General features: G+C 57.7%; 1 protein-coding gene across 1 annotated transcript in view; it reads right to left on the minus strand.

The window, feature by feature from the left end:
* Nucleotides 1–15,606, minus strand: part of FAM222A (family with sequence similarity 222 member A) — a 54,872-nt gene that overhangs the window by 38,498 nt on the left and 768 nt on the right. The window lies entirely within an intron of this gene.

Genomic DNA, 15,606 nt, shown 5'->3' on the forward strand with positions numbered 1-15,606 from the left:
AAAAGGATCTTTTGGGACACCATGCCTTCTCAGAGAAGGGAAACAATAGAAAGAATAAACAAATGGGACCTCATCAGATTAAAGAGCTTCTTCAAGGCAAATGAAAGCAGGATTGAAACAAAAAAACAACCCACTAACTGGGAAAAAATATTTGCAAGTCATATATCTGACAAAGGCTTAATATCCTTAATATATAAAGAACTCTCGCAACTCAACCACAAAACATCAAACAACCCAATCAAAAAATGGGCTGGAGACATGAACAGACATTTCTCCAAAGAAGATATACTGATGGCCAATAGGCACATGAAAAGATGCTCATCATCGCTGATCATCAGGGAAATGCAGATCAAAACTACACTAAGATATCACCTTACACCCGTTAGAATGACAAAAATATCTAAAACTAATAGCAACAAATGTTGGAGAGGTTGCGGAGAAAAAGGAACCCTCATACACTGCTGGTGGGAATGCAAACTGGTGCAGCCACTATGGAAAACAGTATGGAGATTCCTCAAAAAACTAAAAATAGAACTACCATACGAGCCAGCCATCCCACTACTGGGTATTTATCCAAAGAGCCTGAAGTCAGCAATCCCAAAAGTCCTGTGCACCCCAATGTTTATTGCAGCACTGTTTACAATAGCCAAGACGTGGAAGCAACCTAAGTGCCCATCAACAGATGAATGGATAAAAAATGGGGCTAGAACCCACGGGTTCCTCACCAGCTGTGGTGAGGACCAAGTCTGACAACGTGTTTACTGAGTGTAGTCATTCTCTCAGCGGCAGGGACCACTGTCAGTGTTCCCCTCTTAGCTCCCTGAAATCCACTGCCCACTGGGTGCCCGCTCTGCCAGCAGTAGCTGCCCTCAGCTATCACTGTCCTAGGCCAGAGGTGACAGCAAGGGGCTTAGAGAGGTGAGGGGATTGGTCCATGGTCATGCAGAGCAGAGGAGAGAGGACTGGGGAGGCGTCTGCAGCCCTGGCCTGGGGACACTGGATCTCCAAGACCAAAACTCCAACTCCTGGCAGTCTACCCTTCACAGCCCCTTCAGAAGCCCGGAATATGCCAAGGTGAGAGCGGGGCGAGGGGCTGGCTCCATTCGTACACCTTGCCTGAGCACCTGCTGGGTGCCAGCCTGTGGGGACCCGGAGAAGAATGAGGTGCAGCAGGATGACGAGACACATGCCCAGCAACCCGAGCCCCAGGTGGAGGGAGCCCAGGGAAGGGGGCTTGCCCCCAGGAGGAGCGGCTTCCTGGAAGAGGGAGCAGCTGAACCACCTGACTGCATGCTCTGGGGGCAAGGACGGCACCTGGAACGGAGCCCAAAGGCACCCAGCAGGGGCACAGTGACTGAGGACCAGGCCTTGTAGGGTCAACTGAATGGTCGGGGGGGGGATGTGTGTGCAAGGGTATTCCGGTGGAGGAACCCCTCCCCATGGGCAGGTGCCAGAGGTAGTACTTTGCAATTCACCCACCGAATCCTCCTAACCTCCCTGAGGTAGGGACTGGTATTAGCCCAATCTTCCAGGAGAGGAAACTGAGGCACAGGAAGGGGAAGCCACTTGCCCAAAGCCATCTAGTGAGGGACTGGTGGGTTGGAGATTTGAACCCACATCCATTTGGCTCTGCGGTCATCACTACCACACCCACAGCTCCTCGGCACGAGGGCGCATGCAGGGCAGGGGTGGGCAAGAGAAGAATGGACACAGGCTGCAGCAACTGGGGAAGGGGCCTCAAAGGCCAGGCCGAGGTCTTGGCACACCATCCACGGGCAAGAGGGAGCCAGGGAGAAGGTGTGGTTGTTACAGTGAGGGCTCTGGAGCTGGCCTGTCTGGGTTCAAACCCCACCCACCAGCTGTGCAGCCTTGGGCAGGTCAACTAACCTCTCTGTGCTTCAGTTTCCCCATCTGAAGAAAGGGGCTCAGATCAATGAGGCTGAATTTTGGCACACAATGAATTTCACCTGTTTGTTCATTAAACTGGAAAAAAGAAAAGAAACTGGAAGCCAGTGGACTGAGACAGTGCCATCAGGTTTAGCAACAATCTAGTCACTGGGCCTAGAGCAGAGTTTGGCCCAGGGTGGTGGGCACAGCCTGGCACAGTCCTGACCAGCCCAGCCCTCCCAGGTGGGTGCCAGGCCTGGGGAGGGGTGGCGGCGGCGTCTCTGAGCCTCGCCGGGGCATGCGCCAGCATGTGCGTGCGCGGCTGTGTGTGTTGCTGCAGCAGCTTCTATGCAAACATGTTAATTTGTTTTCATTTTGTGTTTTTTTTCCCCTCGCAGGATAATTGGGTGAGTTTGAAGTCTTGGCGAGGCTGCTGATTATAGCTATTTGGGTGGTGCCCTCATGGGGCTCAGGCCCTGCCTCCTGCCTCTGGCGGTAAAGGCAGATCTGGGGGTGTCTTGAGGGGTGCATGGACCTGCTGCTGGGTTCCGGGGGCTCTTGCTGGCCGGGGTTGGAGGTGGGGAAGGCGAGACATCCTGGGACCCCCATAACATACCCCCCGCCCAGACAATACCACGTCCCTGGAGAGGGTAAATCCCACTCACAAACATCTTTTCTTTGCCCTGTTTGCTGCAGGAAAAAAAAATTGTGACACAGTTGCGAATATTAAAAAGAAAAGAAAAAATAAAATTCCACCTGAAATTCTCATTGTCTGGTTTCTCTTAGAAAAAACAAAAAACTGGCAGCTCTGGAACCACTGAGCCCACATTCCCACGAGGTCAAGTGGCAGCTGCTTTGTTCATGGTGTCACCTGGGTGGCCCCCGTGGGCACCTGAGCTTTCCTTCCTGGAGAACGGCCCGGGCTTTGGGGTCCCCTGGTCCAAGGCTCCTCCCTCAGAAGCTGTCTCTGCTGTCCTGAGCCTGCTGTCCCGTCTGTACAACCCCCGCCTGGCCTTGGGAGGATTAAAAGGAGACGGCTGAGCTTTCGGGTGCACAGAAGGGCTCAGAAGTCTTCGTTCCCTTCGCCCTTTGGGAGAGGACGGAGAGCTGGGGAGGTGGGGAGCCTCCTCAGGTGTCCTGCACTTGACCCCATCCTGGGACCTGCAGCCTTGTCACTCATCTCTGTTTCTCCCGCTAGGTGGGGACCAGGTCCCGGAGGGCCAGGGCTGTGCCTTTGTGTCAGACTTCCCTGCAGGCCTACTATGTGCCACACAGGGGACAAAGAGCTGGAAGAGAGGTGAAAAGGCATGGGGCTCTAGCAGCAGTGAGCAGGGTACGAGACCCAGCGGGGGGATTCCAAGTGCCAGCTGAACAGGGGGCATTGAGGGAAAAGGCGAGTCAGAGTGACCCCTGCAGAGAAGGCACGTGTGCATGTGTGCGTTGGGGAAGGGACTAGCACATGTGCTCCCGGTGGAAGCCCCGGCCTCAGCACAGAAGAGGGGGTGACCTGGTGGGTGTGAGCTGGTCCCAGGTTGCTGGAATATGCTGTGGGAAGCCGGGAGCTGAATGGCCTTTGGGGGCTTCTTGTGGTTGGTTCTGGGCCTCTCCCAGGACTGGGCTCACAGAGGGTTCTTCGTCAGTGTCTGCAATGGACAGCTGCCCAGTGGGCCAGGTGGCGGTCAGGAAGAGACCAAGGTCTGGGCCTTCTGGGAAACTACCTTCCCTGTATTCCTGGGCTCCTTGGAGCCCTCGACAAGTCACTTCAGTTATCTGAGCCTCAGCTTGCTTACCTGTAAAATGGGGCTGTGGCAGGGACGCAATGCAACATGCTTACACTCCTAAGAGTTACCCCCACATCCCTGTCACCCGGCCACTGCCTCAGCTTGTCCTTTCAGCTTTACCCGACTCCTGGCACGACATCCCCCAGGGCTCCTGAGGGTGGATTCTGTTTCATTCCCATTTTTAAGCTAAGGAGATGGAGGCACAGAAAAGGTTTAATGGGTAGGGCGGCCCTCAACAGGGTCCTGTGCGTGGTCTCCACTAAACCTGCAGCCAGTAGCCCAGAGCCTGGGCAGGATGGAGGGATGGAATGGATGCCTGGTGCCGGCCCAGGAAAGAGAGACGGCCAGCAGCCTTCCTGAGGCCACCCAGGCAACTGAAGCAGGACCTCAAGTTGCAGCCCTGGGTCCTGGGACCTGAGACCAGGACACAAAGATCAATGGAAAGAAAAGGATTAGAAGTTGGCCAAATCCTGGCCCTGTAACCAGCTGCGTGAGGATGGTGAGACTGTCCCCTCTGAGCCTCAGTGTCTTCTTTCGTAACACGGGACCACTGCCTTTACCTGCAGGGTTGGTGGAGTGCCTGGCCCAGTGCCAGCACATAGTAGGCCTGCAGCAAACCAGGGTAATGGCTGCCCACAGCTCCATAGCAGCCAGGGCCCCCAGGAAACAAGAGGAAGGCAAATAATGGTGGAAGGAAGCAGCAGGGGAAAAGACGACAGCTCCCTGGCCAGTCCCCTGGGGGTGGCGGCAGATCTCTGTGGAGGGCTCGGGCCTCCCGGGTCACAGAGGGTGGCAGCTGGCAGCACCCCTCCCCCACCGAGCGCCACACAAAGGGGCCTCTATTCCCCGCTCTGAGCATTTATCCCTGGCCGGCTGGGCTGCACCGCCCTCTGCCCATTCCGCTGACTGCCCCGCCTGGTCCGAGCCTACCCCAGCCCACACAAAGGCTGGCGTGTCCCTGCTGAGCCAGCCTGCCCTCAGAAGACCCCGTCCACAGACAGCTCGAGAGCTCACAGGGTCCAGGAAGGGTTCATAGTGTGTGGCTAGGCCTCATGTCCAGGGTACGATGGGGAGGGCGCTAGGAAGGCGTGACAAAGGCTTCGGAGCAGCTGAACTTGAACCTGGCTCCAGTGTCCCCACCTCCTAGCTGCATGACCTCAAGTCAGCTTGGAAACAGTGATGATCACACGCCTGACCTTCTGGGCTGGGAAGGGTCCAGTTTGGCAATGTGGGGCCTGGCGCACAGTCAGCGCCTGGCACCCCAGAGTCAGATCAGGGGCAAGTGGGGAAGGGGGTGACAGGCAGGGGTTTCCTAGGCCTTGGCCAGTATCTCCCTCCTCAGCCCTACCTTGGGGGCCTGGAGGCCAGCACCCTGGGCAGGGAGAGGGGATGGCATCCCCCTGTGGACCACTCCACCCTCCACTCTCCACCCAGCAAGGTTCATGTGTGTTAGCGCTGACCCCCAGACCAGGATCTGAGCCCACTGCCCCCGGCCCGTATCCAGGCAGTGGGATGACAGCAGCTACTGTTCATGCGACACCTCCTGTGTGCTGGGACTTTGAGCCCCATCATCTCCTTCCACCTCCATGGCTACCCTGGGAGGGCGCAGGAGGAAAGCACAACAGTTATGGGCTCCAGAGTCCAGCGACCCAGGTCCCAATCCCGCTCCACCGCTCCCAGCAGTGGGACTCTGACCTCGCTAGGAAGGGCAGCCCACCCTCAAAGGGGCCGTGCGACAAGCAACTGAGAAAAAGCCTGCTTGACACCCTCAGCCCGGAGCCCAGGTCCAGCAAGCTTGAAACCCTGACCACGGGGCTGTTACCCCCAACTCGCAGAAGGGGAAACCGAGGCCCCGCTGGCAAGTGAAGCACTGCCTGGCATGCCGGAGGCGGGCAATAAACCTGGTGAATCATTCTAGGAGACGGACGCGGGCGTCAAAGCCGAGTCTGGTGGACTCTGAGCCCCTCTTTTCTCCTTGAGGATTCTGCAAACATATTTTAGCAGTTTTTTTTCTTGTTTCACGGACATCCTCAGCTCCGTGGGCCCGCGGAGGGTGGGGCAGGAGACCCGGGCCTGGAGCCTGACCCATCTCCCTGGCTGACCCCCGGGAGCCCTCACCCTACCACATGAAGTCCCCCTTTCTCCCTCCCACCCGCTCGAGGCGGCCAAGTGAACAGCAGAATATAAGTAATTAAGCCGGCGCGCACCATCCGGGTGCCCGGGAACACTGTGGAGTTCCCCTTTATGTTTATAGCAATTGTATGAAAATGTGCAGCATGGAACAGCACCAGCTGACAAATGAGACGAAACAGACAGGATTCCGGGCCGGCTTTCTTCCGGGCCTGATTGGCATTAATTGTGAACGTTTACAAAGCACAACTCGGTGCCTGACATTTGCTTCAAGCGAGCGTTTCCTTCTAATAGTTTTAATGATTACAACGGGAGCTGGCGATCACCACCGAGCGGGGAACGGGCGGCCTGCTGCCTGGCCTGGGCTGCTGCCAGGGGCCTGGCCAGCCTGTGCTGCTCAGGTCCCAGGGGTCCCACTTTGCCCTGCCACCTGTTGCAGGAGGGCTGCACTGCATACCAGGCCTCGGGCACTGGGATGCCCGCATGGGGCCTGGCTGCTGGCACACACCTGGCTACCAGCTTTTCACGTTGATGGGGAAACCCAGAGGCACAGTGAGCCTGGGCACAGACCCGGGGGAGAGAGGAGAGAGGGAGGGGAGGCACGGAAGAACAGCGGGACTCAGCTGGCCTGGCTCTGAGGCTGGAGGGCCTCAGTTTCCTCATCTTACAATGGGGCTGGGGAGGCCCCACAAACGCTGGCTGCTGTTTCCTTGCTGTGTGACCTTGGCCAAACCCCTTCCCGGCTCTGGGCCTATCCTTCTCCACCTATAATGCGAGGGGCAGGGAAGTGGTCAGTTGGAATCACATGGCTCAGTTCCCGGCCCAGCTCTGGCCTCCTTCCAGCCGCATGACCTTGGGAGAGTCCTCTGATCTCTCTGAGCCTCAGTTTTCCTCAAGAGCAGAATGGAGTTCACAATCCCCACAGGTTGCAGAGCGGTTTCTAGACTCCAAGAGAAAGGGGGTAAAAACTCTGAATTCCTGACAAGCCAGGTGTCCCAGTGGCTCCCTGGAGCCCTCCAAACACCTCTCCCTCTCCCTCCCTCACTCATGCAGTAACATCAGGCATCCTGAAGAGGGGCCTGGGCAGACATCAGTGAGCAGAGCAGAGCCCCTCGCTTGGGGATGAGCTACGGCGGACAGGTGCAGCGTCTCTTCACAGCAGCATCCCATCGACTGCTCACCCACCTTCCACAGCAGAAAACCCAGAGGCAAGGAGACGCGGAAACGACAGTCTGAAGGCACCCACTGGGACCAGGTGGCCCAGTGATCAAACGCTGGCAGCCTGTCTCAGAGGTGAGTCCTCTCAGGACCCGGATGACCGGCCACTCAGGCCCTGGGTGGATGCCCTTTCTGAGGGGCTGGGGAGGGCTGACCTCTTGGGTGCGGCGTATCTGCCGGGCCAAGCACCACAGCAGGAGGCCTGGACCACTGGGAAGAAGGGAGGCCATGAGGCCTGGGCAGCCCCATCCCCCTGGGCTAAAACGGGACACACCACCACTCATTCCTGCATTGCCACCAACACCGTGCAGTGCCCGCTCCAAGCCGTATCGTGCTCTAGAGGCATCAGCAAGGTGCCTGGGAGAGGCCGGCAGGTACTCGGACAGCTGCGTGGCACGTGCAAAGGCCCAGAGCCATGAAAGAATCCAGTGGGTTCAGGAAGTGCTGGCAGCTTGCAGAGGCGTGTGCTCCTCTCAACGGTCAGCCCCGTGGGCTGCTCTCAGCCCTGCCCCACGTGGTCCCCCGACTTTGCCAGGCCCACCTGCAGGAAGCCCCCAGGATGGGTCCCAGCTCTGTGCTTGGCTCCAGCCAGAAAAACCTTGGCAACTGTTTCTTTTGGAGTCAGTTTGGGGGGTGGGGCAGGGAGAAATTTTTTTTTTTAAATGGGGATTTTTTTTCCTTTTGCATATGGTAGCACAGATGGGCCCATGATCCATAAAAACTGTTTGCAATTAAACTCCCACTTTGCATGGCTGGATTTGTCAGTTGTCTGAACCACAAGCGTGGGGCTCCACACTGACAGGGAGCTGGGACTCGGGGCACGGTGGGGTGGGATTCTGCAGGACGGGCTTGGGGCCTGAGCTGATGGCTGTCAGGACAGCCATGCCAGCTCCCTCTCTGGGCATCCCCCAGCCCTCGCCAGGAGTCGGAGTGTGGCCAGGCAGCTGGGGTGGGGCTTGGCAAGGCTTCCCTGCCCAGTAAAGACTTGGCCAGTGCTAGGTGGCCTGGCTGCGGGGGTAAGGAGGGTGGAGAGAGTGGAGCCAGTGAGCCCTGCCAGAGACCGGGGCTGGGACCTGGGACGGGCAGGAGGGTGGTCAGGCACTGTGAGCCATAACGGGGGTCCAGGAGGCAGAGTGCAGCGCAGGTTCAAGGCTGAGGAGACAGAACCTCTGGCCCAGCTGGCAGAAAGATCTAGGTAATGCCAGGAAGGGCTGTCAAGGGCCAGAACTGGCTCCTTCCTTGTCCCCAGGAGAACTGGCCTAGCCTCCTTACACCTCTTTGAGGCAGGTGGGGAAATCGAGGCAGGCACTGAGAACATCTCAAGGGCCTGGGCTTCCCCTGCCAAACCAATGGGCTCTCTGCATTTGGGAGCCTGTTCCAAGGGCTTCTAGAAGAGGGCCGGGGGGCCTGCAGCCCTTCCATACACCTGGCCTCACAATGCCAGCCTGCCACCCCACAGCTGCCGCCCTGGGACGCTTGCTTGTTTGGGTTAACAAATGCATCATTTGGCTATGGGAAATCCTGAGATCGCTAATAATTGTTCCCTGATGAAAAGAAATAAGGCCCTGATACCCCCTTCCCCCCGCCCCCTCCATGCTGGGACAGAAAAGTCATAAAAATAGCTTGTTATCTCACCTATTGAGGCTCCGACTGGATGTTACTGCTAATTGGGTATAACATCCTTGTCTTGTTCTCTCAGAAGCTAAATCAAGAAAGCGCCACTGCTGCGAACTAATTATATCTCCGGCCTGCAGCCTGCAGCCTGTCTCCCTTTATTGAGTTAAAAAATGGTCACGAACCTTCATCTTTTATCCTCCCAAGCACTGGGTCCAGGCTGCCTGCCAGGCATGGCGGGCAGCCCTGCAGGAAGGTCTAGGAGGGGTCTTGGGGACAGGCAGGAGGGTTGGGAGGGCTACGGGGGAAGCCCCTGCCCCAGGAGCCTACCTGGCTCCCTCCCCCGGCCCCCACCCACAGGCCTGGGGTTCAACTTCTGGAGAGAGGGACTGTGGCCTGTCTCCTCCTTGCAGCTGGGCCCATGGGGAGGTCAGGAGCATTTCAGTCCGGCGAGCATTCATTCATTTATTCATTCAACAAAGATTTCTTGGATGCCTACCTACTATGTGCCAGGCTAAAGCTTCCAGTACACCAGAGGGAGCCCCAAGCACCAGTAGACCTCACCCTGGGTTCATGGAGATGTTAAATAAACATGCTTAGAACAGGACTGGATCATTTCTCTACCCAAAGAGCTGCCACAGTTCTCTGCTATGGGAGGGCAAAGTCCAAATGCCAGGACCACCCCTGGCCCCCTCTCTCCACAGTCCAGCCACATCCTAGTCCCTTAACCTAAACACTCATGCCTGCCTACCTCCCTCTGAGCTGCTTCTCATGCTGCTCCCTCCACCTAGAAGGGCCCCCTTCCCTTTCCTAGAAGGCCCAGCTCTGCCTGTCAGAAGCCCACCAGCCTTTAAGGCCTTGGCCTTTAATGACACCTCCTCCAGGAAGGCTGCCCTGGCTGTCCCAGGCTGTGGACACCAAAACCTGGGCTTGAATGCCAGCTCAGCACTCGGCAGGTGCATGACCCTATTCTGCCTTAATCAGCTCTGAGCCTTCGTCTCCTCATCTCTCAGATGGGTGAAGACTTCTTCCTGGGGGGGGGGGGCAGAGAGGCACACTGCAGGGGATCTGTGGAATGATGAGTGACAGGGTGCCCACGAAGGACCTAGCTCTCAGGAAGAGCTGAGCAAACACTGTTGTCATCATCCAGACTGAATGCGTCCAGAAGCTGCCCAGACCACTTGCACTGAGCGTGCGTGGGGCTGCATGGATGAGGACACAGGTCTCTCCGGGAGATGGAGGAGGGTAACAGACATCCACACCTCAACAGTTCTCGTGGCTGAAGAACCCATATCCTCAAGAGAAGGTCCCCCAGAAATCCCTCACTCTGGCACCCTGGTCCTCTGAGCCACAGGAAGATGAGCCAGAGGGACCCCGGAGCTCATCGAGGCCAGGCAGGCAGGCAGGCTGCAGCTCAGGCCCCGCTGATTGACTGGTGCTGCCTGCCCAGAGCCCTGGAAAGAACCCAAGGTCAGGGGAAGAACTCAGCAGGGGAAGAGGGCAGCAATTGATTGGCGATGTCTGTCAAGGGCACAGCAGTGTAAGGCAAGCCAAGCCTGCCACAGATTCACCATCCTTGACATTTTATAGAGGACGAAGCTGAGGCCGGGCTGGGGGAGGCGGGGCAGGGGGGATGACTTGTTCAAGGTCGTGCGGCTCATAAAGGCAACAGATGGCCCAGAACTACGTCTCCTCAGCCCCTACCCAAGGATCCTCCCATGAGAGTCCCACCCCGCCCCCTGCCCCCCACCCCGCCCCCGTGCCCTCACAGGCAGAGGAATAGGCTTAACAAAGGGAATTCTGTCAACCTGCCATGTAGCCCTAGGCTGTCACTTCACCTTGTTGAGCCTTAGTTTCTTCATTTACACAACAAGGATAAAAACACCCTTCCCGGGACCATATGAGGAGTAAATGAGAGAACAAAATGCCAAAGCAGGAAGCGCAGTCCGGCACATGGTGGATGCCAACAGCATCCTGTGATTCCAATAGGCAAAGGTGTTTAAAAGTCCCCAAAGCCAGTAATCAAATGTGCCTCCTCCTCCAGGGAGCCCTCCCTGGCTACCCTGGCTGGAAGTAAGTTTCCACCTCTGATTTCCTAGCGTGCTTTGAGAGCCTGGGGGCCCCAGAGGGCAGAGGCCACGTCTGGCTTTGGTCACTGCTGTGACCCCTGCTCCTGGCACAATGCGTGCACACTGTGAATTCCTGTATTGTGGCAATTAACCCACTGTACCGTGATGGCGTGTCCAAGGCTTCACCACCGTTCAAGGCAACTGGGCTTATTCATCTTCACATCCCCAGCACCTGGCAGGGAGCCTGGCAGAGAGCAGCGCATCTCTCTGAATGAACGGATAAATAAAGAGCAAAAATAGCAGTTCCTGTTTACTGCCCACTTGCTATCGGTTCCTGCCAAACCTCGCAGCTGCCCTCCAAATGGAGCCCTGGCCCACCAGACAGATAAGGAGACTGAGGTCGCAAATGCTGAGGGGCAGGGCCAAGCCCCAAACTCAGGCCTGGGGACTGCAGGCCGGGAGGCCCTGCCACCTCTGCCTCCCCCGGACGCTAAGCTGAGGCCTGGCCCTGCGGGGCAGCTGCCCTGCCTTGGCAGTGAATCCTGGAGCAGACAGCTGGCTGCTGGACCTCCCCCGTCCTCCTCCCCCTCCTCCTCCTCCTCCTCCAAGGGAGGCCCCCGCACACAGACTCTGGGTCATTAAGTTCTGCGTCATGAAGTCCCCATCCCCGGGAGCCTGTTCACAGCCAGCCTCGGCCTTACCCCCTGACTTCCCAGGTCTTTGTCCCCTGTGCCCTCTGCACAATGGCAGGGGCTCCTAGGGCCCCAGACAGCTGCTGTGGCTGGGAGGCTGGTTTGCGGCAGGGCCAGGATGACTAGCTGGGGCCTGTGCCTGAGCCCACCCACAAGCCTGTGAGAAAACTGCTAGTACGCCCATGAACAGATGAGGAGAGTAAGGCCCAGAGAGGGAGAGTGACTTGTCTGAGGACACACAGCCAGTGAGAGTGCAGGAGCCAGGGATCCCTTCCGATCTGTGACTCCCAAGCCCCTGCAAAGGTTGCCAGACTGTTCTTAGGACCCCCAGACCATGTCACACCCCTCCTCCCCAGATACCGTCACTGGGCTACTTGTCCTCTGGACACACTGGATACTGAGCTCAGCTCTCGAGGTCCTGCACACCCTGATAGATCTCTTTCTTTCACCTCTGCCTTCTTATGAGCTCTCCCTGCCCTTCCTCACCACGGCCCTTGGTTCTCAAACTCCCTCTGCCAGAGACATCCCCATTCGCTCCCCATTGGGTAGGTCCGCCCAGTCCTCAGGGCCCAGAGCCTAGGCCCCTTCCATCAGGAAACCCTCCACGACCAGCTGCAGTTTTTCCCTTGTCCTTGTCTCTCTCTCCTCCAGCCCTGCTCTGGCTCTGTCCAGAGCCTGAATTAGTCGCAGACTCATCTGACCCCCCATGGGGGCTGTGGGCCATCTGATTCCTTAGGGCTCTGCCACCCAGACAGTGGCTGGCAAGGGGCCCTCGCCCAGGCTGAGGTGGGTGTTCACTGAATGGAACCACAGGTGGTGGCGTAGCGGGAGCTGGAGCCCGGGTTTGCCCTTTCCTCTTCTTCCTACTGGCCACATGGCACCCCCACTTCTGGCCACCAACAACCTCAGCCTTCTGCCACTTCCTGGCTGTGTGACCTTGGGCAGTGAGGTAACCTCCCTGTGCTGTTTCCTCCTTGGTAAAATGGGGGTAGTGACAGCACCTGCATTTCTTAGGCTATGACATAAACCCTGGGAGGTGCTGGAAGGTGACCTCTACCAGGAATGGTTACGGTTATTATTTGTCTGCACCCACTGGAGCGGCCAGCATGTGAATTTGGAGGTCAGAGACACTCAGGTTCCAATCACGTAACAGGCGTGTGATTCTGGGCAGGTGGCTCCCTGGCAGGGCCTCTATTTCCCCATCTCTGAAATGGTACTAACTCCGCCCACAGGGACACAACATCTCTGCCACCTGCCTTTTGTTTGAGGCGCGCAGTAGGCACTCAGCTATTTCTCAACTAACGAATCAGTGGTCCAGGTGGAAGGAATCCATCCTCCTTCCAGCCTCCCCCCTCCGCCCCCAGCCTCCAGAATCCCCCTCCCCACCCCCAGCCCTCGCAGACTAAAATAGTCATTAGGCAGATTTCAAAAGATGTCAGTAGCTTATAATTATAGTCGACATCCTTCTGAGATAAAAGTGATTACCTTGGATGCAAATCACTTAGCAACCAATCAGGGCGGCGGGCGGTGCCCGCGGAGGTGACCGGCGGTGCGGCCCTCCTCCCGCAGCCCGCCCCGCACGCACCGGCAGAGAAAGCTCACAATAGCTCTTGACACGCAAATGGGTTAACACAATAAAGGCGGCTGCGGCCGCTGCCGGGGGAGAGCAGCAATTCCAGGCCCGCGGGAGGTAATAAGGCGGCCCTTTTGTGCGCCTCCTCGTTCTCACCCCCGCCCCGAGCCCAGAGGACTCGCCGCCTGATTGAATTACGGTTCATGGATATGAGCTGCTCCGCTCCTTCCTCCGGTTCGTGAGGGACTGGAAGGCAGAGGGGGCAGGGGGAGGCGGCGGAGGGGCCCCCTGGCCAGGCCCCAGCTCCGCAGGAGGTCGGATGGGAGCAACGTGTGCTCACCACGTGGGGTGGCCTGGATAGGTGGGTGGGAGATGCAGGGGAGGCAGCTGGAAGGGTGGGGGTCTCTGACCCACCCAGAGGTCTTTGATCTTTGGCTCCAAGAGGGACTGGGAGAACCATTCAAGGCCCTGTTCTGAGGATGAGGCTAACAGTGGCCATGAGAATGTGCGTTTATAGAGCGCTTACTGTGTGCCTTGGCCGTGCTTAAGCCCTCCACAAATCCTCACCAGGACCCTGGGCAGTGGGTGCAATTATCAGCGCCTTCTCAGATGAGGAAACTGAGGCTCAGGGAGGCAAAGCTACTCACCCAAGATCACACAGCCAACAAGTGGTGAACCCACTCCACAGCCTGGCTCTTAATCATGAGCCACTGCCCACCCCTGGGGGTTAAGCAGCCCAGCCCAGCTCCAGTCCAGAGCAACTGTGAGGCTCAGAAGGGATAGCGGATGGTGAGCTTACACAGAATTAGACAAGTGATAAGGATTACTGGGGGTGGGGGTGGGGAGGTAACCTTGAGAGAGGGGACTGCCCCGGGAACTGACTAGAAGGGATGTTCAGGGTTACTGAACTGGATCCTCTCCCCTGCTTAAACTTCCCCCATCCACCTACGCCTCCAGGACACGGCCACCCCAGGGCCACCCCTTCTCCTCCTTCAGCATGCCCAAGCACTCACAGGCCTGCTACACGGCCACTGCCACTGCCCAGAACACTCTTTCCACTCCTCTGCCTGGCGAATTCCTATTTGTCCTTTCTAGGAGTCACATGGCACCCCTCCTATAGGGCCCTTCCCGATCCTCCGGCTGGGTCAAGAGCCACGTCTACCCAAGTTGCCCTTGTCCCACCTACATCCTTGCCTTCCCCACCAGCTGAGAGCCCCTGGGAAGGCTGGGGGCAGCCTCACACCCCTGCCCCGAGGGAACCCAAGGAGTCACTGAGATCTGATAAAATGCCTGGCACATAGGGAGATGCTGGGTAAGCTGGCACTCCCTCCTGCTCGTCGCTCAGGGCTCCTGCCAAGCCCAGGGAAGGGAGCAGAAGGAATTGCCCAATTCTGACAGCCTTCCCCTCCGCCTTGGCTGTGGGAGTGTAAACGCTCCACGGAGGACCTCCAGCTGCCTGTGTTTGTGGCTCTCTGGCGCACACTCTGAGTTTGTTTCTAAACTGGGAAGCTTCGAGAGGAAGCGCAAACAGCCCTTCTGCCCACCTCTCCCACTTCTCCCCCCATCTGCTGTTGCTCCTCTGTCCTTGGAAGCCTGTGTGTTTAACGACACCGTTTCAGCTGGAAATATCATCTCCCTGCCAAGCCCCCAAAAGCAGCTCCACCGACATTTATTGACCTGTTAATCTAGCTGGAGAGCCTGATAAGAGAACAGAACAAATGCTGGCCGCACAGAGACTGGGGCCTGGCTTCTCCCAATGACCCCCCACACACCCCTCTCTGCTCTCACCCCACCCCACGCCACAGAAGCCATGACACAGTCCTCGAACCTTTTCCTAGAAATGTGATCAGAGCAGTTTCACGCACATCCGATGCTGGCAGCAAATGCTGGAAGGAACTTAGCAGAGGAATGAAAGAGCCAGCAGTAGGATGCTGGCTGGGGGTTCTCTGGGCCTTCACAGGAACAGGGCCAGTGCTGGGGTGTGGCGGGGGAGAGAGAGCTGGGGCCTGACCCCCATCAGAGCTGGCCGCTGGCAGAGACATGCTTTATTCAGACCTTGGCACTGAGGGGCTTGGCTTGTCCTCCATTCACTTAATAAGCACCAACAGTGCACGTCAAAATCATCTTAAATACCAAAAGGGGAGTGGGGGCCGCCAGGAACTCTGGCTTGGCCAAGGCTCCCCATCTTGGCGTTGAACAGCAGAGGATCCCCCGGACCCGAGGGGTGGCTGCAGCAACTCCTTTGCGCCTTCCCCGGCTAGGGGTGGGGCACCCATGTTTTCCTGAGCAGAAGTAGCCTGTTTTAAGGCAGGGGGCCCACATCTCTCTGGGGACCCTGGGAACTTCAGCCTGCTGGCTGGGGGCATGGTGGGATTCAGGGAGGTCTCCTCTGTCACATTCCTTTTGAAAGCAGAAAGTTGCTCTGTTTGGAAGTCTTGAGCCCCCAGGCCCTGCCAGGCTATATGGGCAAAGCTGAACACCTGTCCTTGGGGGAGGAGCATCAGTAGGGACAGCTGGCACTGCCTCCCTCCCCCACCTCATCAGGGCGCTGGGGATTCAGGTCACAGGACTGCACTTGGGGGTGGGGGAGTCTGCCTTCACCCATCAGCTACCCAAAGGCATCCAGCCCCGCCCCTGTTTAC

Source organism: Equus przewalskii, chromosome 7, assembly GCF_037783145.1.
Source record: "Equus przewalskii isolate Varuska chromosome 7, EquPr2, whole genome shotgun sequence".
NCBI classification, from domain to species: Eukaryota; Metazoa; Chordata; class Mammalia; order Perissodactyla; family Equidae; genus Equus; species Equus przewalskii.